Genomic DNA, 15,860 nt, shown 5'->3' on the forward strand with positions numbered 1-15,860 from the left:
TGGGACAGTCCGGGAATTCATCTGAGTAGGTGATCATAGTGACATGATCCATGGTTCAACCATTGAAATTTGTTTTGCAAAATATATTTATATAGAGATACACACACACACACACACACACACACACACATATATATATATATATATATATATATATATATTATGGTTTCAAAAATGTTTGTAAAAGGTTTTAATTCGTAGGATCTATGTGAGTAGAGAGTGCAGCACTGTACCTTGTAGCCGGAGGAAAGGTCATCTCTTGTCAGATAGTGTTTGATCATTATGGGCTGAGAGGTTAAGTGGAAAACCATTTAGGGTAAAACCTGATGGGCTAATCTTTCATCTGCCAACAATCCTTGGGTTTTTATAAGGTGGCTTGACTCAATGACCATCTAGTGTAAATGTTGGACTCATTAAGAGCCCATGGTGATAGACTCAAGGGTTCATTGTCTCCTATAGTGAATTCGGCCAAGCTTTGTAACAGAGGCTGGGCCGAACCCATGTGGCTGATGTGTAGATCAATGTTTGGGTCCCACGCCATACAAGGATAGCCAATTGGGCAGTAGATTAAGAGGGCTAGTGAGCACATAGACTTAATGGGCCTAAAGCCCAATTCGAACTGGCCTAATGAGATTAATTAAGGGGCGGTTCTGGGATTTGGATCATCTGATAGGATAAAGGATCATTCCTATCCACTCAAAGAGTACAGATCCAAATAAAGTTTTGGATCAGGAAACTCCTAATTAAATTAGGAAGGTTGATCTTTATCTGCTTATAAGATAAATGTTTATCCTTATCTCTTAAAGAGAGTCCGGATCCAAATAAAAGATTTGGATTAGGAAACTCTTAATGGGATTAGGAGATCCCCTCTTTAAGGCTATAAATAGAAGAGCAGGGTGATCCTCCTAGTCATCTAACAGTCTGCTGAATTACAGAGAGACAACACAGTTCGACTGCACTTTCATCTGCTCTTGTTCTCTCTTGCTCTTGCCACCCTACCCAGTTCGATCTCCACCAGTGGGAGTGATCAAGAATAGTTCTTGATATTGCCCTTTGCAAGAAAAGGCAATCTGAAGTCGTGCTCACCAACCCTCCATCACATTCTTGCTGAAGAATTCGGTTCCTGCTGAAGAATCGTCCTACTGGTTCTGTTTCAGCTCACACCGTCTCATATTTGGTGGAAGCAGTCTTTGGTTTCATCCTTGGGCGTGAACACCTTCATTGGAGGTTTATTATTACTCCGTATTCGGTATATCCTTCTACTCCCTTTTGGTTTCAGATATGGTCAAGTTTGGTTTCAAAATTGATCATTGAAAATGCAGTTTTATAAAATAGGGAATGCGATTCCCATACAGGAGAGAGAGAAATTTTTAAATTTTGCTCAACCTTCCTGCAAGGTTCGACCATCCATATGATGAATCTCTCTTCCCTTCAACCACTTGGGTCACTAAGTAATTGAAATTCTAAAAATATTGTGATAAGACTATTATGCAGTGTATGCCCTTAGCTCTAATAATAATGATGTACATTATGACATTTATTGTAAATGAATAAAGTACATATTTGATTCATGTTATTGTGGTGTGTTTCTGTGTAATACCCTTAAACTGGACACATATGAGACTCGTGTTATTTTAAAATGTTTACAGCCGTTGGATAAGTCTGGGAGATTTATCCTGCCAAGGCTGACGCTGATGTGCCGCCAAGTGTTGGGGTAGCCTGTCTCAGCTACCAGGGTGAGACCCAAGGTACATGCAGTGTAAGTTTACTTGAAACCCTGAACCGGACCAGATTTCCAGTATTGCCCTAGACCTCGGAGATTGATGGGCAAAACAGGAAAGTTACACCAGACCCCTAGACTCGATTATGATACTTGCACTAGGTGTCGGATTGGGATGTCTTTGATATGCCAATCAGTGAGATCATTAGAGGGGGTTAAAACCTGGGTATGTTGGGACAGTATGATAATTCATCTGAGTGGGTGATCATAGTGACAGGATCAGCCCCTTTGTCGGATAAAGGTAATGATCGGGGATGCACTCTCTCTGATGGAAACCAAGACTGCCGGCAACCGATTTCAATCGTTTAAATTTGTTTTGCAAAATATATTTATATACGGATATACATATATATATTATGATTTTGAAATGTTTGCAAAAATGTTTTAATTCCCGGGATCCATGTGAGTAGAGTGTGCAGCACTGTTCCTTGTAGCCGAGGGAGAGGTCCTCTCTTGTCGGGCAGTGTTTGATCATTATGGGTTGAGAGGTTCAGTGTAAGACCATTGAGGGTAATACTTGATGGGCTAATCTTGCATCTGCCCACAGTCCCTAGGTTTTTGTAAAGTGGCTTGGCCCAGGGACCACTTAGTGTAAGTGTTCGGCCCATTAGGAGCCCATGTGATGGGTTTCAGGGGGTTCACTGTCTTTTTAGTGAATTCAGCCAGGCCTTGTAACAGAGGCTGGGCTGAACCCATGTGGCTGATGTGTAGATCAATGTTTGGGTCCCACACCATACAAAGAAGCCAAACTGGGTAGCAATTTGGAAGGCCACTAAGCACATAAGACTTGTTGGGCTTAAAGCCCATTTCGAACTGGTTTAGTTGGACTAATTAAAGAGAGGGGTGGATCTGGGATTGGATCAACAGATAGGAAAGGGAGTTATCCATATCCACTCAGAGAGTCTATATCTAAATACAGATTTGGATCTAGAAACCTCCTAGTGAGATTAGGAGTGAACTGATCTAATCTCTCCCTTTCCACTTAGAGAGTCTATATCTAAATACAGATTTGGATCTAGAAACCTCCTAATGAGATTAGGAGAGAACTGATCTAATCTGCAGATAAGATAATGATTTATCCTTATCACTTAAAGAGTGTCTAGATTCAAATAAAGATTTTAATCAGGAAACTCCTAATGGGATTAGGAGCTGATATCTTTAAGTCTATAAAAGGGGGAGGGGGCGAACCATTCAGATCATTCCAACATCCCAGGGATTAGATCTCAGATCATGCAGAGAGAAGACAACAACAGTGTGATTGCGCCATCTTCTTCCTGCATTCTCCTCCAGTTGCTGCCTACTGCCAGTTCGATCTCTAGTTTTGTAGGAGCGATCAAGAATAGTTCTTGATATCAGTTTTTGGAGGAAGGCTGATCTGAAGTTGTGCTCATAGCCTCCATCGAATTCTTGTTGAAGGATTCGGTTTTTGGGAAAAACACTGTTGATTCTGCTCCACCCTACACTGTGTTATCTTCAGTGGGAGCAGTCTTTGGAGACTTCTTTGGGCGTGAACACCTTCATTGAAGGATACTGTTTCTTCGTATCAGGTATATCCCTCTCCTACATTTTGGTTTCAAATCTGATTCGGTTCTTGGTTGAAGATTGATCCTTGAAAATATAGATTTTTTAAAATAGGGAATGTGATTCCTAGGTGGGAGAGAGAAATTTTTGAAATTCCGCCCTACTTTGCTGCAGGGTTCGGCCATCCATATGATGGATCTCTCATCCCTTCAGTGGTATCAGAGCCATGGTTCAAATCTTGAACCAAAATAAACTAGATCTGAACCTGTGCAAATGGGCAGAAGGCGTTCTTCCCGATTTGCGTAGATTAGGGTTTTCTGGGAAATCGGTTCCCAGTTAAAGGGCGAATGGTCTGAAATTAATTTTTATAAATCTGGAATATTTTTAGAATTGTTCTTTATTATTTTCTTGATTTATGGGCTGTTCGTACAAAGGTGATCGAAATCTTTATTGGCGCAGAAAATCTGCGATTTAGCAGTTCTATTCATTCTGGTCTGTAATTATTTTTTTTTTAATTTTTAGATTGAATGTATAGGTATTCGATCTGATGTAATATTAATAGAAAATTAGGGTTTTTCTATTTTATTTTATTCAAGATCGAAGCTACATGCGCTGGATAAGGAGAATTCGCAGATGGGTAAATCGCTATCTGCGATTTGCAGTTTATGATATTGCAAACTATGATCTAACATCTGTTTTGCAGGTTTGAGATGTGCGAACAACCTTGTTACTGATTTCTGATTATCTTTGATCAGTAATTAATTTCAGATCGTTTCTTGAATTAATTCTTGAATTAAAATCAAACCCTAGACCCATTCGAACCAGATTGGACCAAACTGGTTGGACCGAATCTGTGGTTCGATGGGAGCTGTTCTCAACCCTAATTTCCCACTTTTGGGTCAAGGGATTGATAATTAATTATGATATTTAATTGGGCCCACACCTGTAAGACCTAGTTTTAAAGAGTTAAAATTGCTAAAGCCCACTAATTGTAGAAAATCTATACGGTCTGAATTGCTAACTGCTGTTTAGCCCATATACCTAGATAATATTAATCAATAATGTTATGGATTAAAATTGGCTTTAATAATGGGCTTTACAGATATTAATTGATTGGATCAATTCTATCCTTCCATGTGATGTATGGATGTGTGATGTGCAACGTATGAAGGGATGAGATATCCATCGTATGGACGCCCGAATCTTGCGGAATAGAATGGGCGAATTTCAAAAATTTCTCTGCATCCTACTGGGAATCGTATTCCCTATTTTAGAAAAATCATATTTTTCAAGGATCAATCTTGAACTATGAACCGAACCAGATATGAACAAAAATAGGAGGAGAGGGATATACCTGATACAGTGTAGGTGTGAACATTCTAAACTAACACGAGTCTCATTAAGTGTCCAGTTTAAGGGTATTACACAGAAACATACCAAGGGAACATGAATCAAATATGTATCTTTATTCATTTACAATAAACTCATAAAGTACATCATTCTGATTGAATCTAAGGGCATACAAAACTGTCTAACAGCTCCTACTTGCACTTAGGTCCAATCAGGTACTAGTCGGAGTCCCATGCTTTCCACGTGTTTCTCAAACACTTTCTGTGATAGTGGCTTTGTCAGTGGGTCTGCTACATTTTCCGTTGACGCTACTTTCTGAATCAAGACGTCCCCTCTATCAACAATCTCCCGCAGTACGTGGTACTTCCTCTCGATGTGCTTCGACTTCGACTGGCCTCGTGGCTCCTTAGCCTGAGCAATGGCTCCATTGTTGTCACACAACAATGGGATGGGTGATGTGCTGGACGGAATAACTCCCAACTTGTGAACGAACTTCTTCATCCACACAGCTTCTTTGGCAGCCTCACTTGCGGCAATGTATTCGGCCTCGGTCGTGGAGTCTGCAGTGGACCCCTGTTTGCCGCTTTTCCAGCAAACAGCACACGATCCTATCGTGAAAACATATCCAGATGTAGACTTTCTATCATCTGGGTCTGACTGGAAATCGGCATCTGTAAACCCCTGGATCTGTAGTGAGCTACCGTCGAACACCAGACAAAACTCTTTTGTCCTTCGAAGGTACTTAAGTATGTTTTTCACAGCAGTCCAATGCTCCTGCCCTGGGTTGGCCTGAAATCTGCTTACTACACTCACTGCCTGAGCTATGTCAGGACGAGTGCACAGCATGGCATACATGATGCTCCCTACAGCTAAGGCATAAGGAACGTCTTTCATGCCATCACTCTCCTCAGAAGTCTTGGGAGACATCTTCTTAGAGAGAGTGACTCCGTGCCTGAAAGGAACATTTCCTTTCTTGGAGTTTTCCATGCTGTATCTTTTGACTATTTTGTCAATGTAAGCAGATTGGGATAATCCTATTATCTGCTTCGATCTATCTCTATAGAGTCAAAGACCCAGTATATAGGAGACTTCTCCAAGATCTTTCGTGGAGAATTGCTGCGAAAGCCATACTTTCACCGTAGTTAACATTCCCACATCATTCCCAATGAGTAGAATGTCATCTACATACAGAACCAAGAAGGTAACCTTATACCCATTGTACTTCCTGTAGACACAGGGTTCATCCGGATTCTGCTCGAAGTCAAACGATTTGACAGCAGAGTTAAAACGGATGTTCCAACTTCTACAAGCTTGCTTAAGCCCATAAATGGATCTGTTAAGTTTACATACCATGTTTTCCTGACCTGCAGCAATGAAGCCTTGCGGCTGCTGCATATAGATATCTTCAGTAAGATCTCCATTCAGGAATGTAGTTTTGACATCCATCTGCCAAATCTCATAATCATGGTATGCTGCTACAGCTAGCAGGATCCTAATGGATTTAAGCATGGCCACAGGCGAAAAGGTTTCCTCATAATCGATGCATTCTTTCTGAGTGTACCCTTTCGCCACCATACGAGCCTTGAAGCTCTCAACTTTACCATCGGGGCCCTTTTTCCTCTTGTAAATCCATTTGCAACCGATTGCCTTTACCCCGGAGGGCGGATCTACTAGAGTCCAAACTCCATTGGTCTCCACTGAGTCCATCTCTGCCCTCATGGCCTCCACCCGCTTCTGGGAATCTCGTCCAACATAGCTTCCGCGTAAGTCATGGGATCCTCCTCACTAGTCAAGGTTTCCACCAGGTAACTATCCTAGTCATAACCATAACGGACTGGTGGTCTGGATGCCCGGGTGGATCTTCTAAGTTGGTCACTACCTGGAACTTGTGGGACATCTCCCACTGCTCCTGAGCTCTCCTCATCAAGAACAACTTCCTGATGATGGGTGTCCAGGATATAGTCGGTTTCCAAGAATTGCGCATTTCGACTGCAGAACACTTTCTGCTCACTTGGGTCATAGAAAAGGTAACCTACAGAGCCTTTTGGGTAGCCTACAAATAGGCAATGACTGGTTTTAGATTCCAACTTGTCTGCACTCGTTCTTTTATCGTGTGCTGGACAACCTCAAATCTTCAAGTGTCTGACACTTGGTTTCTTTCCGGTCCAAAGTTCATATGGAGTATTCGGAACCGATTTGGTTGGAACCCGATTCAGCACGTAAATCGCAGTCTCTAATGCGTAACCCCAAAAGGATGTGGGTAACTCTGAGTGTATGAGAAGCGACCGGACCATATCTAATAAGGTCCTATTCCTCCTCTCTGAAACACCGTTAAGTTGTGGTGTAGCAGGAGGAGCTAATTGTGATACTATCCCATTGTCCTTTAAGTAGTCCCTGAATTCGTCAGAGAGATATTCGCCACCTCGATTGGATCGAAGGGCTTTAATTTCTCTCCCTAACTGTTTCTCGACCTCTTGTCTAAACTCTTTAAACTTTTCAAAGGATTCAAACTTGTGTCTCATTAGGTACACGTAACCATATCGTGAAAAATCATCTGTGAAGGTGATGAAATACACGTGTTGATTTCGTGTCCTAACACTCAGGGGACCACATACATCAGTATGTATTAGGTCAAGTGTGCCTGTACATCTTTCAGGCTTATCGTTAAATGGCCGTTTCGTCATCTTGCCTTGTAGGCAAGGCTCACAGGTGGGAAGATATTCTACAATTAAAAAATCCAAAGGACCATCCTTTACCAACCTTGTGATTCGGTCAACACCGATGTGGCCAGGTCGGTAATGCCACAAACACGTGGGATTAACTGTATCACGGGCTCTCTTCTTGGGGTTTTCAACCGACGTAGTTTCGGTTATGTTAGTTTCTAGAGAAGGATGTAGAACATAGAGACCATTCTCTAGTTCCCCGTATGCGATGAATCTGTTGTTTCTTTTAATAGTAATCGTATTACTAAAGAAGACAGAATAACCATCTGCATATAGTTTTGAGACAGAAAACAAATTTCTTCTTAAATTTTGTACATAAAGACAATCTTTCAATACAATTATTCCTTCTCTAAAATATAATTCCACGGTTCCTATGGCCGCGGCTGCAACAGTTGCAGTAATCCCCAAGTAGAGTGTGACTTCTCCTTCACTCAGCCTTCTGCTTACCTTGAACCCCTGCAGTGAGTTACACGCATGAGTTGAAGCCCCGGAGTCAATACACCAGGACGCAGAAGCTACCAACAAATTGGTTTTGTATAACACAAGTTTTGAAATTACCTTTCTTGGATTTCAGGTAGGCAGGACAATTCCTTTTCCAGTGGCCGGTCTTCTTGCAAAAATGACAGGCATTTGATGCCTTGTCCTTCCTCTGTTTCTTGGGTTTGGCAGCGTTTTTCTGGGGCTTTCTCTTCGCCTTCCTTTTCTTGCCCAATTTGCCAGTTTCAACAAGCATGGCAATGGGCTCATCCTTTTTAATCAATTCTTCGGCCCTCTACAACATATTGCTGAGTTCCTGCAAGCTGACGTTCAGCTTGTTCATGTTGTAGTTCATGATGAATGGATTAAAGGATGGAGGCAGAGAGTTGAGAATAGCATCGATCTGAGTTACCAGATCCAGCCCGGATCCAAGAGCCTCCAGTTCGTTGATATAGCCCATCATCCGGAGACAATGGTCGTGAACTTGTTGGCCCTTGGTCATCTGCGCGGTCATGAACTGTTTCAAGACCTTCTGTCGAGTAGAACGATTATGCTCTTCGTACATTGTGCTAAGACTGTCCAATACGTCCTTAGCAAGTTCGATCTGATCGAACTGCCTCTGAATTGGATTGTCTAAGGAGGCAATGATATAGCAGCGGGCAAGGGAGTTTTTCTCCTCCCATTCTTGGTATTCTCTTCTTCGGGCCTCAGAAGCCCTATCCCCCGGACGATCCGGGGCAGGATTCTTGGCTACCTTGTCCAATTTCTCAGAGGTTAAGACCAACATAAGGTTCCTGTACCAGTCAGCATAGTTTGAGCCTTTCAACTTGCTGTCATCAAGTAGCTTCGCAAATGATCCGTTTGCCATTTTCTGATAAAAGAGCAAACATCAGTCCACGACCTAATTCGATTCATGTTCATTTCATAGATATGGATTTTAATCTACGATCCATTTCCATTTATTCATCTCTGAGATTTCCCTCCTTTCTCAGTGACGGAGACTACGAGTTGTCTCTGGAAATGTGGGAAATCACATAGGGTCCATGAAGCCAACTGTTTCAGCTGCATAACCCCACCACCTTTCTGTGAAGGATCATATCCACTCATCATATGAGTTTTCCCTTTGGCCTCTGTCAGACAAGGTTCAGAGCCGTTTTCAGGTAAACCTTTCTGTCCAGTGAGTGCTTACCCATCATATTTGTGAACGCCAAGGTACCGTGAGAGAGTTCCCATTTTCTGGTGAAGCCCCTCCCACATCGGTCTATGACGCCCCTATCATCTTATGAAACACTTAGACAAGCCCAACAGCAAATGGATAGCCCATTTTCTGGTGCGTTTCCTCATTACTGAAGGACCCATCCTCGTGCTAATGATGGAAGGCCTTTAGAGAGTTCATCATATGAATCTCCCTATCACATGCACTCATATCATCTGGAGGGAACAGAAAATTACACCCTAGTTCTAACTTTAGGTCAAACCAAAGTGGCTCCCACTGACTTTCATAAAGCCAGATTTTGGTGGGCCTAAATCGGCTAGGGTTCCGCACGAGACCTCATGATGAGGTGTGGGGCCCACCACTGAGGGAGGTCATCCAATGACCAAAAGGGACACCATGGCAATGATGTGCATTCAGCCATGGTGTGCGAAAGAGCCATTGTCGATTGAGCATGGGCCAAGTACTTATGGCCCATGTACGTAGCACATCACACATCCATACATCACATGCAGGGATAAATTGATCCAATCAATTAATTATCTGTAAAGCCCATTTGAAGCCCATTTTAAATCCATAATATTAACCATTAATATTATCTAGGTATATGGGCCGAACGGTTCAACCCATATAGCTTTATGTGTTAAGTGGGCTTTTAGCAGTTTTAACTGTTTAAAACTGGGCCTTTATAGGTTGGGCCGAATTAACCATTTAATTAAGTATCAATCATTAGGCCCATTAGTGGGAAAATTAGGGCTGACTTTCAGCCTTGATTAAACCCTAGATTCAGTCCAAACAGTTTGAACCAATCTTGGTTCGAATGGGTCTAGGGTTTGATCTTTAATTAAATCTTTAATTCAAGAAAATAATCTGAAATTAATTATTGATAAAAGAAAAACAACAATCAGTAAATCAGGGCTGTTCGCACAATCCATCCTGCAAAACAGAGGTTAGATCATAGAATGCAGTTTCACAAACTGCAAATCGCAGATGGCGATTCTCCCATCTGCGAAATCTTCTTCTCTGCGAAATCTCCCTTTCTGTGCCACCATCTTCGATCCAATATTAAAATAAATAGAAATCCTATTTCTATTAATAATTACATCAGATCGAATACCTATACATTGAGTCTAGAAAATAAAAAAAATTATTTACAGACCAAATGTAATAAATAAATCAAGAAACTGCAAATCTTGCAGGTTCCCTGCGCAAACCAAGATTTCGATCTCCTCTTGTACGAACAGCCCATAAATCAAGAAAATCATAAAGAACAATTCTAAATAATAATCAGATTTATGTAAAATTAATTTCAGATTATTCGCCCATTAATTTTGGGAACAAATTTCCCAAAACCCATATCTGCGCAAATTGGGTAGAACACCTTCTGCCCAATTGCGCAGGTTCGGATCTGAAACAAACTAGTTCAAGATTTGAACCTGGCTCTGATACCACTGAAGGGATGAGAGATCCATCCTATGGACGCCCAAAGATTGCGGAATAAGGGGCGAATTTCCAAAATTTTATCTCTCCCTTCAACTGGGAATCGTATTCCCTATTTAGAAAATCATATTTTCAAGGATCAATCTTGAACCATAAACGGAACCAGATCTGAACCAAAAGGAGTGGGAGAGGATAATACCTGATACGGAGAAATACTATCTCCCAATGGAGGTGTTCACGCCCAAGGAAGGATCCAAAATCTGCTCCCACTGAAGATGGCGCAGTGAAGGATGGAGCAGAATCAGCAATGTTCTTCAAAAGAACTTGACCCTTCGCAAGAATCAACTGGATGACTTGTGTGTACAGTTCCAATCAATCTTTTCCCAAAAGATTGAAATCAAGATCCAATCTTGATTGCGCCCAAGAACTGGAGATCGAACTGAAGGAATGGCAATGGCAGGAAGGTGGCGGCAGAAGAGAATTCGCAATATGCAGGAAATCTCTTAATCTCTCTTTCTTAAAGAGAAGAATGCTATTGAAGTTATTGTATTCTTCAAGGCTGCCGCCCCCTTCCCCTTTTATAATCTTAAAGGGATCAGCTCCTAATCAGATTAGGAGTTGCTAATCCAAATCATATTTGGGTTAGAAGTCCCTTAGTGATAAGGGATAATCCTTATCTTATCTGCAGATCAGATCAGCTATCTCCTAATCTAATTAGGAGGTTTCCATATCTAAATCTTATTTAGATCATGGCCTCTCTGAGTGGATAGGGTCTAAGCCCAATCCTTTTAGCTGACCCACTTCAGAATTCGCCCCCTTTAGATGACTGATCAAATCAGCCCAGTTCGAAATGGGCTTAAGGCCCATTAAGGTTATGTACTAAAAAAACCTTCCAAATTGCTGCCCAGTTGGGCTTCCTTGTATGGCGTGGGACCCAAGCATTGATCTACACATCAGCCACATGGGTTCAGCCTAGCCTTTGTTACAAGGCCTGGCCGAATGCACTGCTGAAGACAGTGTACCCCCTGAAACCCATCAAATGAGCTCTGTGGGCCCAACACTTACACTAAGTGGTCCCTGGGCCAAGCCACCTTATAACACCCAGGGACTGTGGGCAGTTGCAAGATTAGCCCATCAGGCATTATCCTCTATAGTCTTACACTTAACCTCTCACCCCATAATGATCATACACTGCCCGACAAGAGAGGACCTCTCCCTCGGCTGCAAGGAACAGTGTTGCACTCTCCACTCATATGGATCCCGGGAATTAAAACCTTCTTGCAAACATTTTAGAAACCATATATATACTTTTATATCTTATATAAAATATGTTTTGCAAAACAAATCTCAACGGTTGAAATCGGCTGCCGGCAGTCTTGGTTTCCATCAGTGAGAGTGCATCCCCGATCATTACCTTTGTCCGACAAAGGGGCTGATCCTGTCACTATGATCACCCACTCAGATGAATTCTCGGACTGTCCCAACATACCCAGGTTTTGACCCCCGCTAAGGATCTCACTGATTGGTACATCAAAGATAGCCCAATCCGACACCTAGTGCAGTATCATAATCGAGTCTAGGGGTCGGGTGTAATTTTCCAGTTTTGCCCATCAATCTCCAAGGTCCAGGGCAATATTGGAAATCTGGTCCAGTTCAAAGATTCAATTAATCCTACACTATATGTGCCTAGGGTCTCACCCTGGCAGCTGAGACAGGCCACCCCAACCGACTTGGTGGCACCACAGTGTCAGCCTTGTCAGGATAGGTCTCCCCAGACCGACCCACCGGCTGTGAACATTCTAAACTAACACGAGTCTCATTAAGTGTCCAGTTTAAGGGTATTACATAGAAACATACCAAGGGAACATGAATCAAATATATATCTTTATTCATTTACAATAAACTCATAAAGTACATCATTCTGATTGAAGCTAGGGGCATACAAAACTGTCTAACACTTCCATCATTAGCATGAATTTCCCTTCGATCACAGTATCTCTCTGACGAATTCATGGACTACTTGAAGGTCAACGGGATAGTATCACAGTTAGCTCCTCCTGCTACACCACAGCTAAACGGTGTTTCAGAGAGGAGGAATAGGATCTTATTGGATATGGTCTGGTCACTTCTCGTGCACTCAGAGTTACCCACATCCTTTTGGGGTTACGCATTAGAGACTACGATATACGTGCTGAATCGGGTTCCAACCAAATCGGTTTCGAATACTCCAAATGAACTTTGGACCAGAAAGAATCCAAGTGTTAGACACTTGAAGATTTGGGGTTGTCCGACACACGTTAAAAGAACGGATGCGAACAAATTGAAATCCAAGACTAGTCGTTGCCTATTCGTAGGCTATCCCAAGGGCTCTGTGGGTTACCTATTCTATGACCCAAGTGAGCAGAAGGTGTTCTGCAGTCGAAACGTACAATTCTTGGAGGATGATTACATTCTGAACAATCATCGTCAGGAAGTTTCTCTTGATGAGGAAAGCTCAGGAGTAGTGGGAGGTGTCCCACAAGTTCCCGGTAGTGACCAACCTAGAAGATCTACTCGGGTATCCAGACCTCTAGTTCATCTCGGCCATGACCAGTGAGGAGGATCCCGTGACTTATACGAAAGCTATGTTGGACATAAATTCCTTGAAGTGGGTAGATGCCATGAGAGCTAAGATGAACTCAATGAAGACCAATGGAGTCTGGACTCTAGTAGATCCGCCCGCCGGGGTAAAAGCAATTGGTTGCAAATGGGTCTATTAGAGGAAGAAGGGCCCCGATGGTAAGGTTGAGACCTACAAAGCTCGTCTGGTGGCGAAAGGGTATATTCAGAAAGAGGGCATCGATTATGAGGAAACATTTTCGCCCGTGGCCATGCTTAAATCCATTTGGATCCTGTTAGCTGTAGTAGCATACCATGACTACGAGATTTGGCAAATGGATGTCAAAACTGCGTTCCTGAATGAAGATCTTACTGAAGATATTTATATGCAGCAACTGCAAGGTTTCATAGCTGCGGGTCAGGAACACATGGTATGTAAATTAAATAGATCCATATATGAACTTAAGCAAGCTTTTAGGAGTTGGAACATCCGGTTTGACTCTATTGTCAAAAAGTTTGACTTTGAGCAGAATCCGAATGAGCCCTATGTTTATAAGAAGTCCAATGGGGACAATGTTACATTCTTGGTTCTGTATGTAGATGAAATTCTACTCATTGGGAATGATGTAGGAATGTTGACTACGGTGGAAGTATGACTTTCACAGCAATTCTCCATGAAAGATCTTGGAGAAGCCTCCTATATACTGGGTTTTCGACTCTATAGAGATAGATCGAAGAGGATAATAGGATTATCACAATCTGCTTAGATTGACAAGATAGTCAAGAGATACAGTATGGAGAACTCAAAGAAGGGAAATGTTCCTTTCAGGCACGGAGTCATTCTCTCCAAGAAGATGTTTCCCAAGACTTCTAAAGAGATTGAGGGCATGAGGGACGTTACCTATGCCTCAGTCGTAGGGAGTATAATGTATGCCATGCTATGCACTCATCCTGACATTGCTCAAGCAGTGAATGTGGTAAGCAGATTTCTGGCCAACACAAGGCAGGAGCACTGGACTGTTGTGAAAAATATACTTAAGTACCTTCGAAGGACAAAAGAGTTTTGTTTGGTATTCAGTGGTAGCTCACTACAGATCCAGGGGTATACTGATGCCGATTTCCAGTCGGATCCGGATGATAGAAAGTCTACATCTGCGTACGTTTTCACGATTGGATCGTGTGCTGTTTGCTGGAAAAGCAGAAAACAGGGTCCGCGGTAGAGTCCACAACCGAAGCCGAATACATTGCCGCTAGTGAAGCTGCCAAAGAAGCTGTGTGGATGAAAAATTTCATTCACAAATTGGGAGTAGTTCCATCCAGCACATCACCTTTCCCGTTGTTGTGTGACAACAATAGAGCTATCACTCAGGCTAAGGAGCCAGGAGCCCACTCGAAGTCGAAGCACATCGAGAGGAAGTATCATTTACTGCGGGAGATTGTTGGTAGAGGGGATGTCTTGATTCAGAAGGTAGCATCAGTAGAGAATGTAGCAGACCCATTGACTAAGCCACCCACATAGAAAGTGTTTGAGAAAAACATGGAAAGTCTGGGACTCCGACTTCAGATTGGACTTAAGTGCAAGTGGGAGCTGTTAGACAGTGTATGCCCTTAGCTCCAATCAGATTGATGTACATTATGACATTTAATATAAGTGAATAAAGTACATATTTGATTCATGTTATTGTGGTGTGTTTCCGTGTAATACCCTTAAACTAGACACTTATGAGACTCGTGTTAGTTTAGAATGTTCATAGCCGTTGGATAAGTCTGGGGAGATTTATCCTGTCAAGGCTGACACTGATGTGCCACCAAGTGTTGGGTTATGATACTGCACTAGGTGTCGAATTCGGTTGTATTTGATATGCCAATTAGTGAGATCCTTAGAGGGGGTCAAAACCTGGTTATGGTGGGACAGTCCGAGAATTCATCTGAGTGGGTGATCATAGTGACAGGATCAACCCCTTTGTCGGACAAAGGTAATGATCGGGGATGCACTCTCTTTGATGGAAACCGATTTCAATCGTTGAAATTTGTTTTGAAAAATATATTTTATATACGGATGAAAATATATAAATTACGGTTTCAAAACGTTTGCAATAGAGTTTTAATTCCTGGGATCCATGTGAGTAGAGAGTGCAGCACTGTTCCTTGCAGCCGAGGGAGAGGTCCTCTCTTGTCGGACAGTGTTTGATCATTATGGGCTGAGAGGTTAAGTGTAAGACCATTGATGGTAATACCTGATGGGCTAATCTTGCATTTGCGCACAGTCCCTGAGTTTTTATAAGGTGGCTTGGCCCAAGGACTACTTAGTGTAAGTGTTGGGCCCATTTGGAGCCCATGTGATGGGCTTCAGGGGGTTCACTCTCTTTTTAGTGAATTTGGCCAGGCCTTTTAACAGAGGCTAGGCTAAACCCATGTGGCTGATGTGTTGGTCAATGTTTGGGTCCCACGCCATACAAAGAAGCCCAACTGGGCAGCAGTTTGGAAGGCCATTGTGTTAGACAGTTGTATGCCTTTAGCTCCAATCAGATTGATGTACTTATGATATTTATTATAAATGAATAAAGTGCATATTTGATTCATGTTCTTGTGGTGTGTTTCTGTGTAATACTCTTAAACTGGACACTTAATAAGAATCGTGTCAGTTTAGAATGTTCATAGCCGTTGGATAAGTTTGGGGAGATTTATCCTGCTAAGGCTGACACTGATGTGCTGCCAAGTGTTGGGGTGGCCTGTCTCAGCTACCAGGGTGAGACCC

The sequence above is a fragment of the Nelumbo nucifera genome, chromosome 5 (genome assembly GCF_055504915.1).
Source record: "Nelumbo nucifera cultivar China Antique chromosome 5, China Antique-T2T, whole genome shotgun sequence".
NCBI lineage: Eukaryota > Viridiplantae > Streptophyta > Magnoliopsida > Proteales > Nelumbonaceae > Nelumbo > Nelumbo nucifera.